The sequence below is a fragment of the Macaca nemestrina genome, chromosome 6, assembly GCF_043159975.1.
Source record: "Macaca nemestrina isolate mMacNem1 chromosome 6, mMacNem.hap1, whole genome shotgun sequence".
In the NCBI taxonomy this organism is placed as follows: domain Eukaryota; kingdom Metazoa; phylum Chordata; class Mammalia; order Primates; family Cercopithecidae; genus Macaca; species Macaca nemestrina.
Window position 1 is genome coordinate 45,094,680 of NC_092130.1, and position 26,289 is coordinate 45,120,968.

At 45.1% G+C, this 26,289-nt stretch overlaps 1 long non-coding RNA gene across 6 annotated transcripts in view; it reads right to left on the minus strand.

Moving 5' to 3' along the window:
- The window catches only part of PITX1-AS1 (PITX1 antisense RNA 1), a 233,434-nt gene that overhangs the window by 22,518 nt on the left and 184,627 nt on the right, over positions 1–26,289 (minus strand). For 4 of the 6 annotated variants that reach the window (XR_011624663.1, XR_011624664.1, XR_011624662.1 and 1 more), the window contains one exon: positions 7,180–7,404. The exons of 1 other annotated variant lie outside the window; for it this stretch is intronic. This is a non-coding gene — a long non-coding RNA (PITX1 antisense RNA 1). The remainder of the gene's footprint in view (positions 1–7,179; positions 7,405–26,289) is intronic. One more of the 6 variants, XR_011624665.1, reaches the window with a different exon arrangement.

The window sequence follows — 26,289 nt, forward strand, 5'->3', positions numbered from 1 at the left end:
GTCCAGGATACTCTCCCACTTCAAGGTCCTTCACTTAATCACATCTGCAAAGTTCCTTTGCCATGGAAGGGATCACAGGCACAGATTCTGAGGATTAGGATGTGGACATCTTTGGGATGATGATATCCTCATAGATCCTTGGGGCATAAGTGTGCCTCACACCACCAGAAAGATGGATGAAGTGTCGTCATCAGGAAAGGTAATGGGATCTATGCACTCTGTTCTTAGAGAGAAGGAAATCCAGTAGATGAGGCTCTGCTTTCCCCATTCTCCCAGCATTGTCCACCCTTGGAAGGAGCATCCCGTGCCCTCAGGATGACTGGGACTGTGAGGGCACCTGCTGGCCAAGGGAGTACAGAGCCCCTCTCCCGTGGCTGGACTACTCCCAAGGCCAGGTGGGCCCTTCTCCCTTGCAGGCGTTAGGGCCCAGGCCCTCTACCTCTTAACCTGTGTCTTCCCACAGCAGGCAGCCATGCATCACTCCAACCTTTCATAGCACCCACCTGACAAAGTTCAAACACAGGCTCCAGCCTCCTGCTTTTTGAGTTAGTTCTCGACACTGCAAATTCCTGGTGGGGGTGAAATATGAGTGCAGCAGAGCCACAGGTGGTCCAGTGGGGCAGGCTCTGGGCTCTCCCCAGGGCAGTGAGGGGACACAGCAGTGCTGGCTCTGAAGTCCACTCCTGCTTCCGCCGCTGTTTGGCTGTGCCACCGCGGGCAGTGGGCCTGGGCTCTCCAGATGCAGTTTCCTCAGCTGGGAAGTGGGGGTGTTCCTGGTCTCCTCTCACAGGCCTACCATGAAAACGCAAGGAGAGGGAAGATGGCAAAATAGAGCAGGGGATGGACAGTCAGCCCTCAGGATGGTGAGTGGTGGCACTTCTTGTTTTATTTTTAAATCCTGAGATTTTGGCACACAGTGCATCCTCGTTGCATATTTGCTATTATACTCAAAACATTTTTCGTTTGCATTTTGAGGTGCTGTGTCCCAGATGAACCGTGGTGTGGATAGCCAAGAAACCTGACAATGCCTTCCAGAAAGTGGGCATGGTGAGAAGACCGTACATTGGGCTTCCCTCTGCCCCTCAATTCCAGGCCCCTGCATCTGCCCCACTGCAGGCACTGAAGGGGATGGATGCCCCATCACACCTGCCCTGGGGGTTCCTCCCACAGTCTTGCTGCTGCTCTTCATATGCCCAGACTAGGGTAGTTATTCCCAGCTGGCAGGTCAAGCATCAATCTATAAAAGTTGCATGGGATGGAGCTGGTGTGGACATTCCAAGGCTTCTTGTCAGGGACCTCCTTAGGGCCTCAGGTGCCTTCATTAGCCACATGGAACATCAACGATAGATCACCCGCACTCCTCCCTAGCTGAGCCCACAAGACCCAACATGACCAGAATCTCAGGCATAGTGCAGCCCAGAGGATGAACGTCTTTCCTTTTAAACACATCAGGCATGGAGGCTTTCTCCTAAGCCCCTCTGGGGCCCTAGAGTACCTGCTTTCTCTTTAGATTTCTGTCCCCAGCATCAGCCTCCTCCACAGCCTTCATTTAGGAAAGGCCCTTGCAACCCAACTCACATTTAGGCACAGGCACATAAGCAAAGCCTCCACAGCCTCCCAGGAGGACTTGGACATGGACAGGCCAGGGCAGACCACCCCCAGCTGAGTGGGGAGCAGGGGACTCACTTGCCAGGGATATGAAGAAGTTGTAGGACAAGGCCCACCCCCTTCAAGCCCCCTGCTCCCAAAGCTGAGGGCCATCACCTGGCCAAACTGTAACTCAGTCTGAATTACTAGTTCTTTCATCTGAGCTTCCCTCCATCACTCAGACCAGAGCCAACAGAACCCAGCACCATGGATTCTAGGAGGCCTTTCACAACCCAACGATGACAGGTAGCATTTGTTAATTGCTTATCATGTGTCAAGCACTGAGCTACAGGCCCTACCACAACAAGGGAGGAACCATGACCCTCATTCTCACAGGCAGGGAAGCTGAGGCTTTGAGCATTTAAGGGACCTGCCCGAGTTCATAAAGGCAAGCGACAGAATCAGGGCTTGAATCCAGGTCTGTGTGACTCTGAAGCCCCCTTTTTTTTTTTTTTTTTTTTTTTTTTTTTTTGAGACGGAGTTTCACTCTTGTTGCCCAGGCTGCAGTGCAATGCTGCGATCTTGGCTCACTGCAACCTCTGCCTCCCAGGCTCAAACGATTCTCCTGTCTCAGCCTCCTGAATAGCTGGGATTACAGGCACCTGCCACTATGCCCGGCTAAGTTTTTTGGTAATTTTAGTAGAGATGGGGTTTCACCATGTTGGCCAGGCTGGTCTTGAACTCCTGACCTCAGGCAATCTGCCCTCCTCAGCCTCCCAAGGTGCTGGGATTACAGGCGTGAGCCACTGCACCCAGCCAAGGTCCACTTTCTTAATCACTACACTCCTCTCCCTGCCCTGGCACTTCCCCATCGAAACAGAATTCCATCCAGAGGTCCCAGCTTCAAGTCTGCTGCACTCAGAGTCTTTCTGAACCTAACTCAGCACACTGCATCCAGTAGCTGGGCCACCAGACCATTCCAGGGCCTGAGCAGAGCATCCGGCCCCCGCCAGCCCAGGAAAGTGAGGCTGACACAGGATAAGGGCCCCTCTAGTCCCCGAGGCTGGAAGTAAAACCAGTTGTCAGGCTGCTCTGATCAGCTTCCTTTCCTCCTCTGCCACTAACATTGCTGGAACCTTTCCTCCAGCAATGTTGGAACCTTTCCAGTGATGGGGACATCCTAGTATCAACAGAAGTGACCAAGCAGTAGAACAGGCTGCATAGGGGGAGAGGGTAGTGCTTGAGGAAACAGATGGAAATGGGGCGTTCTCCATGGAAAAGGTATAAGCAGACCTGCTGATGTGGGAGAAGATTTAAGTCCAAACTATGTGATAAACCCACAGGGATCCTTGGGAATGAATTGTGATTTAAAACAAAAGCTGAGGAGCCCAGGGCCCCATAAGATCTTGCTGGTGAGCATTTGGGAGTCACTCAACAAAATAGCCACCAACACCCACACCCACACCCACACACACCTGTCCCTCAATCTTTTGCATCCACATGCCAGTCACTAGTGGCTCCAGATCCTGACCTTAAAAACCACAATGCCTCGACACCCCTCCAGTCCTAATTGCACCACACAGCCCTTTGCCCATGTGTACTGCATCCCACACCCTCATTTTAAAATATTTACTCTTCTGTGTCATTTGAGGGTCTACTACTGTCATGATAAGGGAAGAGGAGAAATTCCGTCAAGGCCCCCAAGCTGACATCCGCAGTCAGCTTGCACATGCCACACTCAGAGTCGTGGCTGTGCAGGGTTGTCTGCCTGTCCAAGGGTCGTTCTGTCCACGCTGCCACCCACACAGCCTGGCCCAGCCCGTTATGCCCTGCCATGCTTTGTTTTCTAAAGAAGCACAGGGCAGTGAAGAGGGGGTGGACCTCAGAGCCAGGCAAATCTGGCTTCTCAGCTCAGCCACCTACTAAACTTGTGGCTTTTTCTACAGCACTTGCCATTTTTGAGACTCAGTTTCCTCATTTGTAAACTCACTTCAAAATACTGTTTGAATACAATTATATGAATAGGCAAGACACTAACATAGGGTACTGCACACAGTAGATGCATTTATAATGCATGAATTACTAGGTTCTTTCATCTGAGCTTCCCTCTTGCATGTAAGATGTAATTCATGCATCTTTTTGTTTATATGTCCTGTCCTCTCTAACAATAGCCTCCATAAAGAGAAGTTGGGTCTTTTCTTCCTCTGGATGGTCCCTGGGCTGAGTCCAGGGCTGTGTCCTGGAGGCTTCTTGAGAAACAGTGCATACTGTGTGCCAGGGAAGAGTGAGGTCGGGGTGCTGTGCAACGGAGACCTGCTCCTGGCAATGTGGCAGACCACTCTCCCACCATAATAGCCAGAAATGCTGGATAAGACATAATAAACATAACTTCACATGTAAGACTCAGCTGAAAAAGAAAAGAAAAAAGGACAGGTGTGGAACTCCACAGTGCTAAAAGCTGCAGCTGAGGCCAGAGTTGCATGAGCACAGCAGCCGTGACTGCGTCACCTCCACGATTTGCAAAGGCCCAACTCAGTATACCAAAAACCAGACCCACAATTATTTGGGGGCATCCATCATGCATGCACTCACACAGTCTCTCACACATGCTTAACTTAATTCTAGGTATTTTGGGCTCTTTAGGCTTCCATAGGAGCCATTTTGTCCTGTTAAATCAATCTACCAGGTATAATGACCTTAATCTAATCAGAGGTTTTAAGGTTTTACCAAAGTTGTGTGATGGCCATATCTGCAATCTGATTTTTGTTCTGAGACAATGTCTTGATGGCTGTGCTTTAACTTCGTCTTTGACCTATGGCTATATCTTAATGGCTGCATCCTGAATTTGGTGAGGAAACAGTTCCATTCTCCAACTGCAAAAGTCTGAGAACTTCAGGACTGTCAATTCTGTTTGCAAACTGGTCAGTTCTTCACTGAGTTCATTTCTTGTAGCACCTGATAAAATGCAACCAATAACGACTGACTCATACAAACAAAAAAGCCGTGGACTCCCACTTTCTATTGGCAGAAGGTAGGCTGAGAAAAGTACTCAGCCACTGTACGGAGGGCATATTTTTAATGCTTTTTTTTCTGGAAGTTGACAATGAAAATGGTGGAAAGGAAGGAACTCCCAGAGGGTGAAACCAGGAGCCAATGGATCTGGGAGCTATTCCCAGAGAGCAGAAGCAGGACCTAATCCAGGAATATTGTCTAACCCCGGGGTAGGAGGACCTCACAGTATTTTCTCCAAAGGAAGAATCTGCTGTGAACCCCTGTTCTGTGCTTCCTGCTTGTCCCCCTTTCAAATGGGATAGTTGTGGTTACTTTGTCCCAGCTCTTCAATTGTATACTGTGGTTTTTTGGCGGGTGGATTGGGGGCAAATACTTGTCTCTTTAGTTCATGGGCCTCTGGGTGAATAGGAACTAATGGAGACAAGACTTCCAACCTGATGCTGTGATTGGATTGGAAATTTTTGAACCATTCTGGGGAGGAAGTAAGTGCATTTTGCTCGAGGGAGTGAAGTGAATATTTGTGATAAAGATGGACAGGCTGAGGTAGATTGTATTATTGCTCAGCAAATAATCATCTTCCCCAACCAACTCCATGGCTGAAGTGGACCTCTCACCCCCTTATTTGGAGTTTTGCCATGTGACTTCCTTCAGCCAATGGAATGTGAGTGGCCATGATATGTGCAGAAGTTAAATGTACTTCTGTGGTTCATCTTGGCCCTATAAGGCCTGAGAATTCACCCAGGTAACTGTGCCCCTGCAGCCTGGGTCCTGGAAGGAGAGCCAGGTGGATCAGACCTGAACCACGTGGCTCTGGATAGAGCAGAACCTCCCCAGCCAACTCACGAACCTGTGGGCAAAAAGTACTTGTTTTTGTTGTATTTGGTTGTATTCCTCTCAAACATTTACTATAAGATAGACTGAAAAAGTTTATTATATATCTCATCAGATTTCCCAGAGATAATAGGATGAGGATGAAGAATTAAAGAGATGATGGTAGATACTTTTCCAGAATTGGTAAAAGTTGTTAACCCTTGGGTTTTAGAAGCCAACGAATTCCAAGTAGGAAAAGTAAAATAAAAATAAAAATAAATAAATATCAAAAAAAAAAGTCACACTTAGATATATTGTAGTGAAACCGTACAGCTCTGAAGACAAAGAGAAGACCTGAATGGTTGCCAGGAAGGATGAAACACATCTCCTGCCTGCATGAGTTCTGTGCCTGAGGGGCTGCACATGGGGACAAACACCTACACCCTTTACTGAGGAGATTTGCCAGGCAGGTGGCTTTATGGGTGTTATGTTATCTGGAAGAAACCTGGGAGGGCCTCTAATCTGGCCCCCTCAATGACAGACGAGGGCACTGGGTTCAAAAAAGGGGAGAGGAAATGTCTGCATCTGTTGTCCCATTTTCTTGGCAGACATGAGGCTTGAGGCCACAGCACCCACCTCCCAGCCTGTGTTTCCTATCACAGAGGCTGAATGTTCTGGGCCTGGCCCAGGTGGGCACACAGAGAACAGGTACTCCTCAAAGCCATGTGACAGGGTCTAAGAAGGCAAGGAGAGCCCTCTAAGACCCTGATGCATGGGTTGTGTAAACAGACCCTCCCTGACTCATAACAGCTGCGCCTTGGAAGAAACTGCCTTCAATGTGATAGCTGGCATCTGGGGCCTCTCCTGGCACTACACACCCCCAGTACCCTTCCTAAGAGAGTGCACAGTCCAAACCAAAACCAAGCCCTGCCAAGAAAAGGCATGCCCAACCCTATCCAAAAAGTCCCCAGCTAGCCACTCGCCCATCTTGGAATAACCCTCTCAACGCCGACACAGCATAATCTCTCTCTTATTCCCCAGTTGGCCAAGGTTGTTCTAAGGAGAATGGCCGACAGAAACAGCACATAAAAATGAGCCCAGGAACCAAATCTCCAGCTCCAGAAAGATGAACGTCTATTTGTGGGTGGTGGACCCAACTTCCTGGGACAGCTTCCCACAGCCCAGGGCCATCTGTCATGTCCCATAGGCCCAGAGGTGTCAGTGGCAATGGGGTCTCCACAGACAACAGTTGTCTTGAGAATCTGTTCCCACAACCACCTTCCTCATGGGCCCCGAGAAGAAAGGACAGACACAGCTGCAGGTTTGACAATGGCCCAGCCAACATGGGATACCAGATGCAAATGAAGAGGCTGTGGAATGTGTGGACTGGCAAGTGAAGAAACAGCATTTGTCTCTGAGCAGAAGCTGTTGGCCTGGAGGTGTGACTGAGGCCATTACTCAGCTCAGTGACAACCAAGGGTTTCCATACTTTCATTGAAGAATCATCTGGCTAGTGTTTCGCTAGATGGCACCCCTGCAATCACTTCACAAGTGGCTACTTATGTAAAATTCACTCTGTGGACAGCCTTGGCCCATCCATTCACACTTGGTCAACTCCTGGGCTCCTGTGTTGGCCAGAGGGTGTGATTTCTTACATTAACCTGCTGAAGTTAATGCAGAAGCTCCTCTAAGAAAAGAAACTGAAAGTCCCCCCAAACCAAATGTGGTTACAAGTTGATAACATGGAATGCAACTCTCAGGCAATCTTACCTCTTCAGGATGTTTTAGGGGCCAAGAAATAGGCCACAAGGTCTTTGAATGGCCCAAAGAACTGTCACAACGTCCAGGCACTGAAAGCTCATTCCTCTTCCTCACAGGACACCTCCCTGAGAGCCAGAGATGCTGCCCCTAGCAAGTGGGTGCAGACAGGAGCAGCGGTGAGAAGGTGAGCAGGACCAGCTGCAGGTGGACACCGACATCAGCAGAACACAACAGCTGCCAACCGAAGCAAAGGCACACTGGACCATCCAAACAGATGAAAAGCAACTTTGAAAACGTGTCCCGCCACCATTCAGGGCAGGGACAGTGCCACATATCTCAGCTCTGAATTATAGCACACAACAGGGCCTGGCACATCATAGCATGCAAATATGTTTAACTTTTTAATTTGAAACAACTGTGATTAATTTTGCCTGAATTAATGATTATTACAATGACCGCCACATAGAGACCTTTCTAACCCTATCATTCCTTCCACATCGATCAACTGGCATTCTACGCTGAAAGGGAGCTTCTCTTCATCCACATTTATTTATCCAAGTGTGGGCTCATGGACTGCTGTTTAATGGGTTTTACTCCATCACCATATCATACATTTTGATGCTCAAATGTCCCAGTTTGGGCCAACGGGAGCCCCTTCAAGCTGTTTCCATGTCTTTTTGACATGTCTGCATCCTTCTTTGAGCACTTCCTTACTCTCTGGCATAATGCGGTGCTCCTGGCCTATCTTGTACTTTTTCTGTCCCAGCCCTGGAATCAACCACTTCTCCCAAGTCCTGGTGTCCTTAGCAGAAAATGACATTAGAATGACATTAGAAACCATCATCGGTTTGTTACATAAGTGTCATTGCTTCTAGGCCTGCCTGCTCTGTTGAAAGAGCTCAGAAGTATTTGTGGGGGGGTGTGTGTGTGTCACATAATGATATTTTAGTCAATGACAGACCACATATATATATATATATAATACCACATATAAAAATACCATATTTTTACTGTACTTTTTCTATGTTTAGATACACAAATATTTACCATTGTGTTAAAATTGTCTGCAGCATTCTGTGCAGTAACATGCTACACAGGTTTGTTCCTAGTGCTATAGGCCATACCATATAGCCTGGGTAGTAGGCTGTACTATCTAGGTTTGTGTGAGTACACGCTGATGTTCACACAGAGATGGAATTGCCTGATGACACATTTCTGAAGTTAAACAACACATGACTGTGTGTGTGTATGTATATCATATACTTACATCTATGCTTATTTCTATACCTACATTGAAAACATGAGTTTACATCAATACCTCCAATACACTGGGTTCATTTCTGACACTTCCCTTTCCATATCTGTAACTCTGTTTTCCAACAGTGAGAGAACTGGTCTGTTACCCTCAGTATATTTACTTATCTGGTCAATCCCCATATACGTAACCAAGTTCTTGGACCCATCAGGCTGCCACCCACTCAGTTACCTTCCTCACATGGCATTCAACCTCTGCCAGGCCCTATTTCCTGTTTGGCTTGCATAAATGCTTTTCTTTTAAAAAATAATTTTAGCAAATTATAAATTACCATAAAATTAACTCACTTTTTAGTACATGATTCAAAGATTTTTAAGTGAATTTATAGAGTTGTGTAACCTCCACCACAATTTGGTTTTAGATGCTTCCATCATCCTCAGCAAACTTCCCAGTGTCCATCCCCAGGCAACCCTGATCTGCCTCTTCTAGAAATTTTATATAAAGGGAATTACATGCCTTCTTTGCATATGACTGACTTTAGTCAGCATGTTTTGTAACATGTATAAGTAGTTCATTCTCATTGCCACATTATATTTCATTTCATGGATATATCACACTTTGGCCATTAACCAATTGATAGACTGGATTTGGATTACTGCAAGCTTGGGGCTGTGTATGATGCCACTATGAACATTTATGTACAAGTCTTTGTATAGGCACGTATTTTCATTTATCTTGAGCAGTGTTGTAGGCAGAATAATGGGCTCCCAGAGATGTCCAGGTTGCTAACCAGCTGACCTTAAGAAAGCAAGATTATCCTGGATTATCTGGGTAGGCCTTGTATAATCACAAGAGTCCTTAAAAGTGGAAGAACCAGAAGAGGAGGTCAGAGTGAAACAATGTGAGAAGGACTCAATCCACTGTTGCTGGCTTTGAGGATAAAGGTTATGAGTTGAGGAACTGTGGGCAAGCTCTGACAGCTGGAAAAGGGAGGAAACAATATTCTCCCTAAAGCCTAGAGAAAGGAACGTAGCCCTGCCAACACCTTGATTTTAGCCCAGTGATATCCTGTTGGACTCTAACCTCCGGAAGTGTAAGATAATAAATTTGCGTTGTTTTAAACCACTAAGTTTGTGGTAATTTGTTACAGAAATGATAGAAAACCAATACAGGTAGATACCTAAAAGTGTATAATGGTTGGATAATAAATTTATGTTTAACTTTTTAAGAATCAGCCAAGCTGTTTTTCAAAGTGGTTGTGCCATTTGAAATATAACATAAAATGTTATATTTGTATGAAATGTATGATCTTGCTCAGTTTCTAGAGCCTTTCAGGTGGTTTTTACTGATTTTCTCCAGTTTTATCATTGCTTTTGGGGGAGAGGATTTTTAAAGCTTCTCACTCCACCATACCAGAACCCAATGACTTTTTGATTAAATTATCCAAAGAAAAGAGGAGGAAAAGAGGGAGGAAGTGGGGAAAGGTCAAATGTTTGCTGTTGACTTACTGGCAATACTGGAGGGCAACAGATTTCAAGGGTTCAATCATCTACCCATCTCTTATTAGCTGTATGACCCTGGGCAAGTTGCCCCACTTCTGTGAGGCTCAGTTTCCTCACTATAAAATAGTACTGGTAATTCTAGGATCTGCCTCCTAGGTTTGTGATGAGGATTAAATAATATAGTCAAAGTACATAGTCAGTGCTTGGCCCCTAAGAGCTCTCAACTGTTGACAATGTTTTTAATGGCAAGGACAACAAGAACAGGTTAAATTTTGCAATATCCTGTTCTATTTAAGTAGAAAGATGTATAATTGGAAAAACCACAGAGTATGGGTTCCTAGAAATGTAAACAGCTGCCTTGACTGGCATATTTTTCAACTTACTCATTGACTTCAGACACCTAAAATCTAACTACAGAATTATACAAGTCATCTGTTGCCAGTGACTATCTATACACCACCATGTCCTTCCATCAATAACGACCCTATACAATTGTATATGATTTTATACTTTTTAAACATCTTTTCTGTATATACTTTCACAAAGTATTCAAATCAGCCCAGTGGATAGATAAACCAAGAATTCTCTCATTTGACAGATTAAGGAAACTGAGGACCAAGTGATTCACTCGAGGTTCTACAGCAAGGAGGTGGCAGAGCTGCTTGCATTTCCTCTTCTTCAATGAATGTCACTGGTTTCCGCCCATGGGCATGGTTTCCTCCTCTCTCTCACTGACATCATTCGTGTTCACTCATTGAATGTGGAACAGATTAGATTTCATCCAATTCCAAGATGCTAATAACACACTTAATGTCCATGAACACATACTGATTTTATTATAATCCTGCTCCTCTTGCTGGAAGCAGCCATGCCTGGCTTGGTGGAGACTCACCATTACAAAGAGTAAACTATGCTTAGGTTAAATTGGCGTTTGTTCTGAGCCCAGTGGCATTTTTAATGCATTTATAAAAATGGAAATGAGTCGAGGTACCCAAGGCTGATTAAACAGGCAAGTCAAACACCCACAGAGCCCACAGCAAAGGCTTTGCCTGCAGATTCACAGCCCTGCCAACAGCTCCCATGTTCAGTCCTTCCCAAGGGCTCGCCTCCCCGCACAAAGCCCTATCAGGCCTTCCATCTCAGAAAAATCTTCACAACGGCCTTACAGCTTCAGTCCTGTCCCTCTTGCATTTCAGAGATGAGGAGGCAGAGACTCAGAGAGGTTAACTAACTTGCCTAAGACACACAGCTAGCAGGTGGAGTCAGGTCTTAAAATTCTATGAGCTTCTCATGCTGCTCCTGTGTTCACTGATAAAGAGACCCCCTCCTCCTGCCCATTCCTTGCTAAGCCCCCTCTGATCCGAAGAGCACAGTGTACAGCCTAGATAAGTGTATAATACAAGAGAAGGGGTGTGCAGACCATTTCAGCCACCCGAGGCCATCTCTGTGCAGCCTCTGCCCTCCCCAGGTTCATGTACAAGGTTAATTTCTGATTTGACACCCTTGAAACAAAGAAGACATGGAGACAGAAGACACTGGGTACAGAGGAGCAATGCCTCAGGGTCTCAGGAACTTGTCAGTTTTGCTGTTGCTATTATCATTTTTTGTTCTCTTATGGTTTTTGGGTTTGCTGCTCTGGGAAAAGCTAATCCATTAAATGAGCGATGCCTCATTCTCTTGAATCAGGTGTTTCACTTTGCAGAGGGCATGGAGGAGGATGCAGAGAACAAGAAAGTAATGTGGAATTATACTAGATCCTGTTTAAAACCCAGGGTAGATGAGTCAGAAAATGAAAAGCCATGTCTATCTCCTCGGTGTCCTCGTCCTCTCTGGCATGCACACATATGCATGACCAAAGTTCACTTTCCAGCCCTAAAGGATGTTTTCTCAAGGCCCCTCTCCAGGCTGTTCCAAAAGCCTGAGAAGGCAGTCCCTGCATTCAAGCCTGTCCTGCACTGCCAGCCCACCTGGACACTGCAATAGCTGAGTGGTAAGGGCCGCATCTGCACGACCTCAGATGCCAGTGAGGGCCAGGGAGCATCCCCCACTCATCTTCCAGAAAACCTGGAGAGACGGGCCACATATGCAGCTCTCTCTTGTGGCGTTGGGGTGAGACCACTGAGAGCACCTGGCCTCCAGGGCTGCTCCCTACCTTCCCCAGGGTTAGGACAAGTTGGGGATATGGAGAAGGGGAACAGATGAGATGCACCAACCCTATTTTAGAAGGAAGCTTATTCACATTCATTCATTCATTCATTCAGCCCTGGCCAGTGCTGGCACACAGCACACTAGGAACTGGTAACTAGCACTGGCACAGCACTTGATGGTTTCCAAAACTACTTATTTCCCACACATTCTCTCTGGTGACTCGCACAGGACTCCTATTGCCAGACAGGGTAAATGTCATGCCCATTTTACAGATGGGCACACTGATGTCCAGAAGTGACTTGTCCAGATCACAGGGCAAGGGAGTAGCAAAGCCAGGCTAGGAACCCAGAACAGAGGTGTGTAGGCAGGCCATGCAGGCCACACGGCCCAAGACTTCAGAGTCTTTGGGGTCCTCTTGTGGCAGGAGAAGTGGGCTGAAGAGTGACAAATCAGAAATGTTTTGGCCTCTACCTCAATTCCAGAGATGGTGGAGGCCAACACACACCTCCCAGACTGCCCCTCAGCACTGGGACAATCCTTTCACCAGTCAATCCCCACCCCACATTCCCTGCACCTAACTGTTCCCATCTTTAAATGCACACATCGCAAGTGGCTTCCTCATGAGAGCGCCACAGGAACTGAGTAGGATAAAGCCCACGTGGGTCTCTTCGCCACGCCAGGCACAGAGTGAAGTGCTCCCTAGACATCAGCTGAACATATTATGATCCCTCCTCAGTGTCCAGCCTGGGCACACCATCATGGCTCGGCACCTTCACCTGGATTGACCAGGGCCCCCAGGTCAGTAGGTTGGTGTCTTCCCTGCCCTGGCCCCCCAGGAGAGAGGAGGGCAGTGGAGGGAGGGAGGGAGGTAAGAAGGGAGGGAGAGGAGGCATCCAGCAGGGCCCTGGGCCGCCTCGTGGCCGGGCATTCCCGCTCCTTGCCTTTGTCTGCACCCCTGTAACTGAGAGGGCTGTCTAGACTGAGCGGCTACTAGAAGTAATCCAGGGAAAATCTCCCTGAAACCCGATCCCTCCCCTTATCGAGGGGCAGGCAGATTAGCCTGATTGATTGAACAATGGACGCCGAGGCTTTAACACAATCTCCATGTGTCTCCCATGCAGAAGAGGCTCTGGGCAGATGCAGGGCCCGCCTAGTGGAGGAACCTGTCCTGCGGGGTCAGCACCATCAGCCTCCCAGGCTGCCGGAGGGAGAGAGCTGGGAGGACCCACTGCTACCAGGGCGACACTAGAATCCCGACAACCACTTCTACCATGTAGGGGCTGCTTTCCCTGCATGACCCAGGTCTCTGGTCGGGCTTACGTGCTCCACATTGTGAGTGCCTGTCATCATTGCCATCGTCATCATCATCATCACCACCCCTATTTCACAGGTAAAGGCACTGCACCTAAGCAACCTGCTCAAGGTCACACAAGAAGAAAATAGTAGAGTCTGGAGTTGGCGCTGGTCTGTTTGACACTGAGGCCTCAACCCTTACCCGCCCTCACATCCTGCCCCCTTGATGTTCACACCGTTGTGGTCAGCATGACACAGGCCCTGGCCATTGTTCCAGATGACCCTCCGACATCCGTCAGCAAAGCAGTCCTCAACACCACCATAGGTGTAGAAATGCTCTGCAAACCACACACACCCGGCAGCCAGCATCGAGGCCAAAGGGCATCATTCTCTTTTGTTTTTATCTAAACCACCATGATTGGGAACTAACCTGTAAACAAAGGCAAGGTTGTCCCTAGCTGCCTGCACGGAGAGCCTTCCAGAGTGTCATGTCCAAAGAGAGGGCAGGGATACTGTCACACATGAGGACCGTCAGGTCAGGAATAAAAGGGTCATCCTGGCCAGATCCATGGGTCCCCACAGGGCTGGCTGCAGGGAAGCCCCATTGGTACGTTCTGTAATCCATGTGCTCTGGGACAGCTTATGGGCAGGGAAGGCAGGAAGGAGGGGACGGACGGATGGACGGATGGATGGATGGATGGACGGATGGATGGATGGATAGATGGATGGAGGGATGGACAGACTAGTCACAGCCCAGCCCATGCCCAGCACAGGTGAGGCCAGAAGAGGGCAGTCCATCGCAGGAGCGCTCAAGTGGGCCACACCTGACTTCCACGTACCTCCACCAGTCACCTGTGTGACCCTGGGACAGTCACCTACCCTGTCTGAGCCACATCAGCATCATTCTACAAACAAGATACTAACCACCCACCCCTACCCTGCTCTCCCAGGGTAGATAGAAATTAAATGAACCAACCTGCACCCACTCAACTCCCCAAGAGTGAAGGCACCACCCAGAAACTTTTATTAAAACTCAGAATTGACATAACTCATCAATGATATGTAACTGTCTGATAGCAACAAGGCAGGAAAGTTACATTTGACTGTCCTTGGAGTGCTGATCCAAGATGGTGCATGCCAGGCAGCCCCTCAACACTGCCCACAGCACAGGGCTAGGGAAGCCTCTCTACCTTGGGCACCACCTGTGTGGCTCTGCAACGCCGAGCAGTGTCTGCTCACAAGACGGCTGTGGCACATGGGCCTCATTACACAGATGAGGAAACTGAGGCCTAGGAAGATTTCATCAAGGAAATAACACAGATTTCCCCTTAGCTCTTAGCAAAAGGGTTTCCATGGAAGCATTATCAGCTCATTAACTAGAGTGAGTAACACTGATCCCCCAATAATACCACTTTGAGATTCGTTTGCAACCTGAACGGCCAGCTGGGATCCTAATTCATTTCAGCAAATGACATCCAGTGCACGTCTGTCCCTGTGATCTCGGGTTGGATAATCCCCACACTTCTGGTTTCCTGTTGGCCAGGTAACACCTGTGCTCCCCAGCAACGCCCTTCCCACCCTCTCACTGTGCCCCTGAGCAGATCCATGTCCGCCCCCGCTCGCTGCCCCATAACCATTCTTTTCTCTTACTCCAGTTAGACCCTCAGCCCAGGACCTGGCCCCATTCCACCTTTGGGACTGCAGCCCCTTGGGTCCTTTTTTCTACTGCCTCAGGCAGCCAGCCTACCCACTTTGGAAGACACCTGCCCACTGGGCCAGAGGGCAACACCTTCATCTCAAATAATGGGCCAATTCCTTCCTGTGACTTTATTATCAGGCAGGAAATGGCCACTAAGGCCAGCCCTCCATTAGGGATGAGGCCCATGCCAACTGAGGAAGAGGTCTGGGATAGTCCTGACACTGGCATGATACCAGGCAGAACATGACCGTGAGGAACTCTGGGTGCTAAGGACAAAGGGGGCACAAAGGTAGGTGTTTCCATGCAAGTCAGTGTGCATGCCAGCCCCTACGTGGGCAGCAGGGGTGGGGAGACAGCCAAGATCCAATCCTCCCCTCTGGAACCCCATCCAACCCAGGCTGAGCATGCTGAGGGCCGGGGAGGGGCTGGTAGCTGACATGTGATTTTGGGGGCTGCTCCCTAGAAGTGGGGCCTCTGGGTTCTGCTTTGAGAGATAGGCAGGAGGTCTGGGGCACAGGTATCCCAGGAGAAGGCAAGATGTGAAGGAGGAAAAAGCACAGCTCAGTGGGACTCCTGGGGGAAGGACATGCCGGGCTCAGATCACAGGTAAACTGTGCACCGTGGGAAAGGAGAAGCCACTGAAGATGCAGAGCAGGGCTGAGTTCTCCAGAGACCCTGGGGGCAGAGGAACAGGTGGATGGAGCATGCAGGCAGAAAGAGAAGAGCAGTCATGGGGCATCACAGCAGTTCAGGCCGCAGAGGGCTCCAGGCTCTTTACCTTTTACAAGCTGTGTGACCTTGGGCAGATTACTTAACCTTTCTGAGCTTTGGTCTCCTCCTGGGTCAAATGGAGACTAAAACAGCACGGCTGTCATGAGGATTGAACTTGATAATGCATGAAAAGCATTTAGCACGGTGCCTGGCACACAGTAAATGCTCAATAAATGTTTGCTTAAAAAAACAAAAAGGCAAAGGCTGACTTCTTAGAGCCTCCTCCCTCCCTCAATCTCCCCAATCAATAAAAGCAGCCCTTTTATCTAAATCCCCGGGACCAAAGGGAAACCAAACACAGCAGCTGCAGCTCAGCCTCCCAAGACCTGCACCCCGCCCGCCTGCGCTTCTCCTGCTGGGGGCCCACCACTGCGGCGGTGCAAGGAAGGAATGCTGGCGCAGTGACCTGGCCGTGAACCTTCCCCCCAGCCTCCAAACATGCACAAAAGCATTTCTTCTACCTAAGCAACACAAGCACCACCCAGCTCAGCTCACCCTGCCCCACTGGGAAGCCCACGGAACCAGGGTGATCTGTGCAGAATTACACACCTGCCTGGGTTTGCTGCCTGAGACCAACGCTGGGACACAAGAAAGAAAAAAGTGAAAGAAAAATGTGTTCTTAATATTCATGACTCTGGTGGTATTTTTGAGCACAGTGCTGAGTTCCTCCATAAAGAGAGAAATTCAATCCAGTGTAAAATGTGCTTGATAGAGGAGGGGGTAACACAAGCTCCTGAAACCCTGAGAACGGTTTGTTAGTCTTTTCACAAGAAAATTGTGGGATCTTCCAGGTGGGCCAAGAGTTCGGGAGGCACACACTCTGCGAAATTATCAGGGAAACAGATCAGCCCAGACCCTCGAACTTCAGAGACAAGTCCTGCTGGCCGCTGTTCTCGGTGGTGTGGCGGTGGCCTGCTCCCTCGCATGGTCCTCGGTGGCTTGTAAACCATGGGAACGTGCAGGCAATCTGCCACAGGCAAACGCAGGCAAGATGGCATTTCAGATGTGACAAGAGGGGGACTATTTCCTTGGCCATAGTTGGGTCACAATTTACTTCCTGTAGTGAGATGTAGCAGAAAGATCACAGGTTTGGGGGCGGGTAAGATCTCAGGTTTGAATCCTATTTCACAACTTAATTACCACATTGCTTACCCAATCTGACCCTCAGCCACAGGGAAAACATGGAGAAAATAGGAGCTCCCAGTGAGGCCTCTTCTGAGGGTAAAATTAAATGTGATTATGCTTATAAAGTACTGAGCCCTGTGCCTGGCACATCACTGGCACTCTGTAAGTATCTGTCCCCTTCCCTCAACAAGAGTCCATGTGGGAACACAGCACATCTACACACCCCCACACCAAAGTGGGTCAGTGAATCAATTATCTAGATTAGGCAAAATAATTTTTCAATGATCACCACTAGATAATAAAAAAAATGAATTTGTTTTTGCCCCATGGAAATTATCTAAATAAGTCTCAAGTTTCTTGTGGCTGCAAAAGACATGGACGGATAAACAAGGGACTTATTTGCTGTGGATGAAAATCTAACCCCTGGTCATATTTCCAGAAGACAGGACAACCTTACCTTTTCAGAAACGGGGATAAAAATGCAATTCCCCATCTCACAATAATTGCTTAGTACAGAGAACCAAGCTAGAGAATCCCTGGGGAGATACAAAATGCATATTAAGATGGTAGAAATTAAAAGTCCTAATGAATGTGACTTTACCTTTTGACTTCACCTTAAAAAGAAGCTTTTGAAAATTGATTTATGTTTTCCATTTTTAAGTGAGAATACCTGCAATGAGACTAGGAGGGTCTAAAATCAGAATTTCCAAATTAGACCCCGATTCTTGTTACCTAGTGAAAGTTCCTGTCCACTGAAGGGATTGCTTGGCATCTTTTTTTTTTAACTTTATCAGGGCACAATTTACTTAAAGTAAAATGTACCCATTTTGAGTATACAGGTTGTGGAATATTGACAAGGCCAACCTAGCACAGGCAAGATCTAGAACATAGCTCCCTAAAATATTCCCTCATGCTCCTTTGCAGTCAAATCCCCTCCCCCAGCCAACAGTTTTGTTTGTTCTGAAATGACATATAAATGAAATTTTGCAAGGTCTACAGTCGTCCCCCTTATCTAGGAGGGATACATTCTAAGACCCCCAGTGGATGCCTGAAACCACAGATAGCACCAAACCCTATATACCCTATCTTTTTCCTATATGTATATACCTGTGATAAAGTTTAACTTATAAATTAGGCTCAGTAAGAAATTAATAGAACAATTATAACAATATACTGTTAGTAAAAGTTATGCGAACATGGTCCTCCTCTCTCTCAGTAGACCTCACTATACCGTACCCACCTATTCTCCACGATGGTTGACCTGGGAAAGTGAACCCTTAGGTAAGGGCACACTCCTGTGCTCCACTGTACTGTACTCTCCTCAGCGTGTCCTTGAGATCCATCTACAAGGTCGTGTACATCAGTAGCTTATTGTTTTTTATTGCCAAGTAGTATTTCACTGTATGAATGTACCACAATTTGTCCATTCACTTACTGATGAACATTTGGGTTGTCTCTACTTTTTGACTCTTGTGAATAAAGCTATTAATATTTATATAAAAGTCTTTTGGTGAACATATGTTTCCATTTTTCTTGAATAAATATCAAGGATTGGAATACATTAAGTGTGTGTTTAACTTTAAAAGAAACTGCCAGCCCGTTTCCCAGAGAGGCTGTACAATTTTACTGACCCACCAAACTACAACAGTTCCAGTGACTCTGTATGTCCTCACTAGCACTTGGAATTGTCAGGTTTTTTACCATGTGAAATATATTCTCATTTTGCAGATTTAGTGAGGTATAAATTACAGTGAATAACATTCACCTGTTTCAAGGACTCAGTTTGATTAACTTTGGTAATTGTATATAGTTGTGTAACCACAAGCAAGATATAGAACACTTCTTTCGCCTAAGAAAGTTCCCCTGAGCCTCTGCAGCTGATCCCCTCCTCCGAACCTGGATCCTCAGGCACCACTGATCTGCTTTTGGTAACTGTAATTTTGCCTTTACTTGAAATTCATGTAAAAGGAATCGTACAATATGTACTCATTTTTACTTAGCTTATTGTTTTTTGAGATTCCTCCACTTTGTTGTGTGTATGCATATTTTGTTCCTTTTTATCGCCAACTAGTATTTCATAGTATGAATCCGTTACAATTTGTTTATCCACTCACCAGTGAATGCTCACTGGACTCTTCCCAGATTGTTTCCATTATTCTTGGGTAAACAAAGAGCTTAATTTCTGGGCTTGGCAAACATGTTTAACTTTATAAAACATAGCCAAATAAACTAAACTAAACTAAAATAAAATAAAATACACAGCCAAACTCTTGTCCATTTTGTCTGTATAATTTTGCATCTTCACACAGTGCAATGTATGAGCATTCCAGTTGCTCCATGCCTTTGTCAACAACACTTGGCACTGTCAATCATTAAAATTTTAGCCATTCAGAGGATGTTATCTCATTGCATCTCCCTGCTAAAGAAGCTAAACAGTCATATGATTATCATCCGTTCATATATGTTCTTATGTGAAGTGTCTATCCAAATACCTTGTCTAAACAAACAATGGATTTTTTTCTTCCCCTGTTTCGAGTTCTTCACATATTTTGACTAAAAGTCCTTCACCAGATATATGTGTTGTGAATATTTTATCCCAGTCTGTTATTTGCCTAATTGTCTTTTTTTTATTAAAAGACGTTAATTTTTTTATTATGTGACTTCTTTCTTCTCAAAGATTATGATTTTTTTATTTTTTATCATTAGTGACTTCTTTCTCCTCAAATAAACTTTAGCCTATTCCAACGTTGTGAAGAGTTTCTCCTATTGGTTCTTCCAGAAGCTTTTAAATTTTAGCCTTTACATTAAAGTCCACGATTCATTTGAGTTAATCTTTGTACATGATGTAAAGTAGTAAAATCAAGCTGCCTCTTCTTTTCCATATAGTTAGCCAGTTGTTCCAGTACAACTGTTGAAGCGAGTATTCATTCCCTTAGAGCCTCTGCTGCAAATCAAGTGACTGTATATGTGGCTCTATTTCTGGACCCTCTGTTCCATTCTTTTGATTTATATTCTATCCTTACATCAGTATCCCACTGAAGATTGCTGTACATTTATAGCAATCTAGGTTTTGAAATCAGGTAGTTTAAGTTCTCTAACTTTATTCTTCTTTTTCAATATTGCTTTGGATATCCTGTTGTGTTTCCACGTAAATTTCAGAATCAACTTTTTGTCCATTTCTATTTAAAAATATGCTGTGACAGATGTGTACTGCATTGAGTCTATAGGTCAATTTAAGGGGAACTGACATCTCAACTACATTGAGCGTTCCAACCACGAGCATAGCATACTGCTCAATACCTTTTATTTAAGTCACTTTTTCTCAGTAATGCTTTGTAGTTTTGGGGGTAAAGGTCTAACATATATTCTATTAAACTTATTCCTTATGTTCATTGTTGTTGTTGTTGTTTTTGTTGTTGTTTTTGAGACGGAGTTTGTTCCCTGTTGCCCAGGCTGGAGAGAAGGGTGCAATCTCGACTCACTGCAACCTCCACCTCCTGGGTTCAAGCAATTCTCGTGCCTCAGCCTCCTGAGTAGTTAGGATTACAGGCACCTGCCACCATGCCCGGCTAATTTTTTTTTTTTTTTTTTTTTTGTATTTTTATTAGAGACAGGGTTTCTTAGAGACAGGGTTTCACCATGTTAGCCAGGCTGGTCTCAAACTCCTGACCTCAGGTGATCCACCCACCTCAGCCTCCCAAAGTGCTGGGATTACAATGAGCCACTGCACCCGGCCCCTTATGTAGTTTTTAAACGCTATTGTAAGTGGAGTTGTCTATTGAATCATGTTTTCTAATTGTTTACTGCTAGCATTCAGGAAAAATCTGATTTTTGTAAATTGACCTTTTATCCTCTGAATTTGCTAAGCTCACTTATTAGTGCTACAAGCTTTTTCGTAGATTCCTTAGGATCTTCTACAGACGTAATCATATTGTTCATGAATGAAGACAGTTGAATTCTTCCATTCTACCTGCGTATGCCGCACTTCTTTTCCTTGACTTGTTGTACTGGTTGCAATCTCTAGTTCAACGCTGAACAGAAGTGATGAGGGTAGGTATACCTTGCATCTAATGTGGGGGGATAGACAGTGTTTACTATTTCACTGTTAAGTGTGAGGTAAGCTGGAGGTTTTCTGTAGATGCCGTTTATCAGGTTGAGGAAGTCCCCTCTGCTTCTAATTTGCTGAGAGATTTTATTATAGTAACGAGTGTAGAATTTTGTCAAATGCTCTTTCTGTCTGAGATAATCATATGGTTTTTTTCCCTTTAATTCTGTTAATGTCATTTACATTGATTGATTTTCAAATGTTAAATCAACTTTGCATTCCTAGAATAAACACTGCTCAATCACGGTATATTATCCTTTTTACACATTGCTAGATTTAGTAAAGTTATATTAAGGATTTTTTTGTCTATGTTCATGAGAGATGTTGATCTTGAGTTTTCTTGTATCTTTGTCAGGTTTTGGTATCAAGGTGATGCTGTCCTCATAAATAAGTTTATTCTTATTTTTACCCTTTCATTATTTTTTGAGTTAGGGTAAGTTTCCTATTTTTCATCCCTTAAATTCTTGATAGAATTCACCAGTGAAGCCATCTGGGCCTGGAATTCTCTTTATAAGGAGGTTTTAGATAACATATTCAATTATTTTGACAAGTATAGGCCTATTCAGTTCTAGCAATGAGTTCTTGGATATGACACCAAAAGCACAATCCATGAAAAGAAAATCTGGTAAGTCGAACTTCATTAAAATTAAGAACTTCTGCTCTACAAAAGACACAGTTAAGAGAATGAAAAGGGAAGCCACTGACTGTGGAAAATATTTGCAAAACATGTATCTGATGAAGAATTTGTAAACAAAATATACCAAACACCCTTGAAACTCAACAAGAAAACAACCAACCCTTTAAATGGGTAAAAGATCTGAACAGATACCTCACCAGGGAAGACATTCAGATGGCAAACAAGCATATGAAATGACATTTAACATCACATATCATTAGAAATACATTTTACCACACATTTCAATACACTGATGTGTGCGTGCATAGTATAAACTCATTAAACAAAACTTTCATAAACCATATTCTTATTAATGTTATGTACTATGAAATACTATCTTCATACTATTTTAAAAAGCAGAGATGTATGTGGTGAACATTATTTAGTCTAGAAATGTGTTTTTAGAACTCTTTGCCTAAGAAATTAAACTTATTATCTCAAAAATTCACTTCAACAGAACATCCCATTCCCTGAAATAAAATTGTTTATAATTATCACGATGATGATTATAATGACATTAATGGAAAGAAATGCCTAGTGTATTCATGCTGCTAGTCACTTTTCTATATTCAGTTCAAATTCTTTAAAGTCTCCAAGATAGATCTTATAACCTCTGTTTTACAGATGAGGAAACCAAGTATCTTAGGCTGCTCCAGCTGCCATAACAAAATACCAGAGACTGGGTGGCTTCAACAACAGACATTTATTTTCTCACAGTTCTGAAAAGTTTAAGATCAGGGTGCCAAGTATGATCAGGTTCGGGTGAGGCCTGCTTCTTGCTGTGTCTTCACATGGGGGAGAACAAGGGAGGGTGAGGGGTGAGAGGGAGAGGGAGGCAACGTGCCCTCCGGTCTCTCCTCTTATAAGTGCACTAAGCCCATCATGAGGGTCCCATCCTCATGATCTCATCTAACTCTAATCATCACCCAAAGGCCCCATCTCCAAATACCATCTCACTGGGGATTGGGGCTTCAACAGCAGAATTTTGGAAGAATACAATTCAGTCCATAGCACCATGGTTCAGAAAAGCTAACTTGATCAGTAAGTGGTAGAGGCCAGGCTATGCCCTTGCCCACCTGACTTGAAAACTCATATGTTCAGTAGACAGCATCTCCTGTTAATAAAGCTGGGCTCTGAGACAGCCTCCAAATCTGAGCTCCTGCTTTTACCAACGTAACACATTCACTGAAGAAAGCCGAAGCTGAGCAATGAAAACCAAAGCAGCAGCTTTAAGAAAGAGCATGGGGTTCATGTCCCCACACCACTCCTGATGCCAAGAAGGTCTCTTGTGGGAAAGTTCATGAGACTGGGGCAGGACAGGGAACAGCGAGAGGAATGAAGCAGGTGCCGTGGTGGCCTGGAGCGCTTCTCTCTGCTGGGTCATGGGCCACCCCGGCCTTGGGCCCCACCAGCGCCTGCACCTCAGGCTTGACCTCTGGATTCCCTTGGAGTGTAAGGAGGCCTGCAGTGAAGAGGCGTCTCTTGTAAGATATAGGACTTTTAGATAAAGCATCCAAAAATAAATCGGCCAAGTCTTAATGTCTGCCTAGCACCAAGAAATACAGTTTTAAGAAGTTTCATCACATCCTCCTCACCCCTACCTCAACCCACGGCCTCTCCCATTCTTACAGCTTCCTATTCAGGGGTGGGGGTGGAGTCAAGGACATCTATTGTTCCTATCATTCAGTAATGAAACAAGCCTTGTAAGCTGAAATTTTAATATATTTGTAAATGTTTTTCTTTAGATCATGTCAAAATGTCCCAGTGTCAAAACAGCCAAGTCAACATGTCCTGCTTCTGAATGGCATCCCTGAATCAGTCATGTCAAAATGCCCATCATAACACCTCCCTGGGTGGTAACCAGTGGGAGTGACAGATACATTAATCCACACCCTCTACTCCCAGACTGGGGGCAAGGTCACCACCCAGGAAATGTGTGTGTCACAGAGACCTTTGCTGTGAATCTGCCTGTGCCTGAGATGGAGGGAGTTGGGGGTAAGGAGGAGGGGACAAGGCTTAGTAGGATTCTGGAGGGAACTAGGAGGCCTCTGGGAGGTGGCTGGGCTCACACCCCTAACAGGCACCTGAATGTCCACAGGGTGGATTCTGAGGAGACAGTGGAGAGAACCCTGGACTGGGCCTGGGTTCTAGAGCCACCCCAGTCACTAATTGCCTGGACCTCAGTCTTCTCTGCAATAAAATTAAATAGAAAACTTGGTCCTGCTCATTTATTCAATGAGACATGCATGTAAAGTGCTTAGTGCCTAGCAAATGCTCCATGCAAAACATTAATATAAAAAAGAGAGAGAATAAACTATAGACTTTACACATTAATCATTAATAAATACTATAAACAGCTCTGTATCCATAAGTTAGATAATTTAAATAAAATGAACCAATTCCTTCAAAGACACTCACCCAAGAAAATGTAGATAACCAGAATAGTCCTTTGTCTATTACAGATACTTTGAAACCTTCCAATAAATAAAACTCTAGGCCCAGATGGTTTCATTGGTCATTTCAACCTAACATTTAAGGAAGAAATAATACCAATTGCACAAATCTCATCCAGAATGTAGAAAAGGGTGGAAGACTTTTAACTTATTTCACGAGGCTAGCGTAACTCTAATACCCAAACCAGAAAAGCACATTACAAGAAAAGAAACTATGAACCAATATTTCTCCTAAACAGATACAAAAATCCTCAAAACAACACTAACAAGTCAAATCCAGCAATACATTAAAAAAAAAAAAATCACAACTGAGTGGGATTTACCCTAGGAGTGCAAAGCTGAATCAGTATCTAAAAGTCAATCAATGCAATTCATCGTTAGTCAACCATATTAATATACTGTAAAGATAAAAAGAAGAAGAACTGCACTCAAATACTACATTGTAGTCTGTGAACTTAGTTTCTCAGTTACGAACTATGAGAATCACATAACATATAAGGAACTCATACTAGGGTATGAGTTAGCAATTTTGAAACAACATTCTATGTGCTAGAGTTGAACAAATAAATAGACGTAACTGGAAATAATAAACCCTAGGCTTCTCATACTCCGAGAAAGCAACTACAAATAAGCAAATGCAGAAGGCTAGAATGAACACTGTGGTAAGTAAAATTAGAGGCATCGATATTAACTAACAATTTTAAAAATATATTCTCTTAGGTAAAAACAAACACAAATGAACATATGGAAGTGTTAATATATATACATATATTTCCAAGTTCTGTGCACTGATAAAACCTAGACGCAATGACATCCCAGTAGCAACAGGACATCTACTGCCCAGAGCTTATCTTCTAAATACCATTCTCTAATTTAAAACAATAACAACAACAACAAAATCAGGCTCCTTGATTCAACGTTTTATTCCAGGGCTGAAACAGAGAAAATACAGAAAGAACCTGGAGCATCTTATGGTGCCAGAAAGTAAAGAAGTGCTCAGAAAAGAATGAGGACATGCATGCAGGGCATGGGAACCGGCCTTGAAGAATTCCCACTGGCCAAAGCTGAAACACTTGGAACAACAAAACGCAAAATAGAATAACCTACAGAATAAAATAAATAGACATGGGTCAATACTGATAAAAGCAAATAAAGGAGAAGGGATAGCTCTTCCTTACAGAAAAATTTCAATTAATACAAGCAGAAGGAAGAGGGGAACAGAAGATCCCCATTAGAAAACTACAGTAACTGTTGCAAACTAGATCCATGATGGATGCTTAAACTAGTGAGAGAAACTTTGAGCAGGTATGAGATATTTGCATCCCCTCAAAATATCTCTTTCAAAGTATTTATGGATTACAAATGGAAAATAGTAACCTCCAGTGGAGAGTCCTGGCCACCACCACCCGAACCAGGTGATCCGTGTCAACACCACCACAGCATTAAGACTTAATGACACCATGTGCCCCTCGCCATAGGATAAACTGAAAAGGCCCATCACTTCTGGGGGAATCTTGGCCTAAAATGCACAATGTCGGTCTAGTCATAAGGAAATATTAGGTCAGCTGGAGAGACAGTCTACAAAGTAAGTCTTTGAGGTGTCAAGATCATGAAAAATAGTAAAGGTAAGAAACTATCAGAGATTGGTGGAGACTAAGGAGCCATGACAACAAAGCACAATGCAAGAACCTGAATTGGCTCCTGGAGCAGAAAAAGGACATACTAGAAACACTGGGGAAAGCTGGATAAAGTCTGTCATTGAGTTAGTGGTACTGTATCAATGTTAACTTCTTAGTTTTTGTTTTTGTTTTGTTTTGAGGCGGAATCTTGCTCTGTCGCCCAGGCTGGAGTGCAGTGGCACGATCTCGGTTCACTGCAAGCTCCGCCTCCCAGGTTCACGCCATTCTCCTGCCTCAGCCTCCGGAGTAGCTGGAACTACAGGCACCCACCACCATGCCCGGCTAGTTTTTTTGTACTTTTAGTAGAGACGGGGTTTCACTATGTTAGCCAGGATGGTCTTGATCTCCTGACCTTGTGATCCACCCGCCTCAGCCTCCCAAAGTGCTGGGATTACAGGTGTGAGCCACCGTGC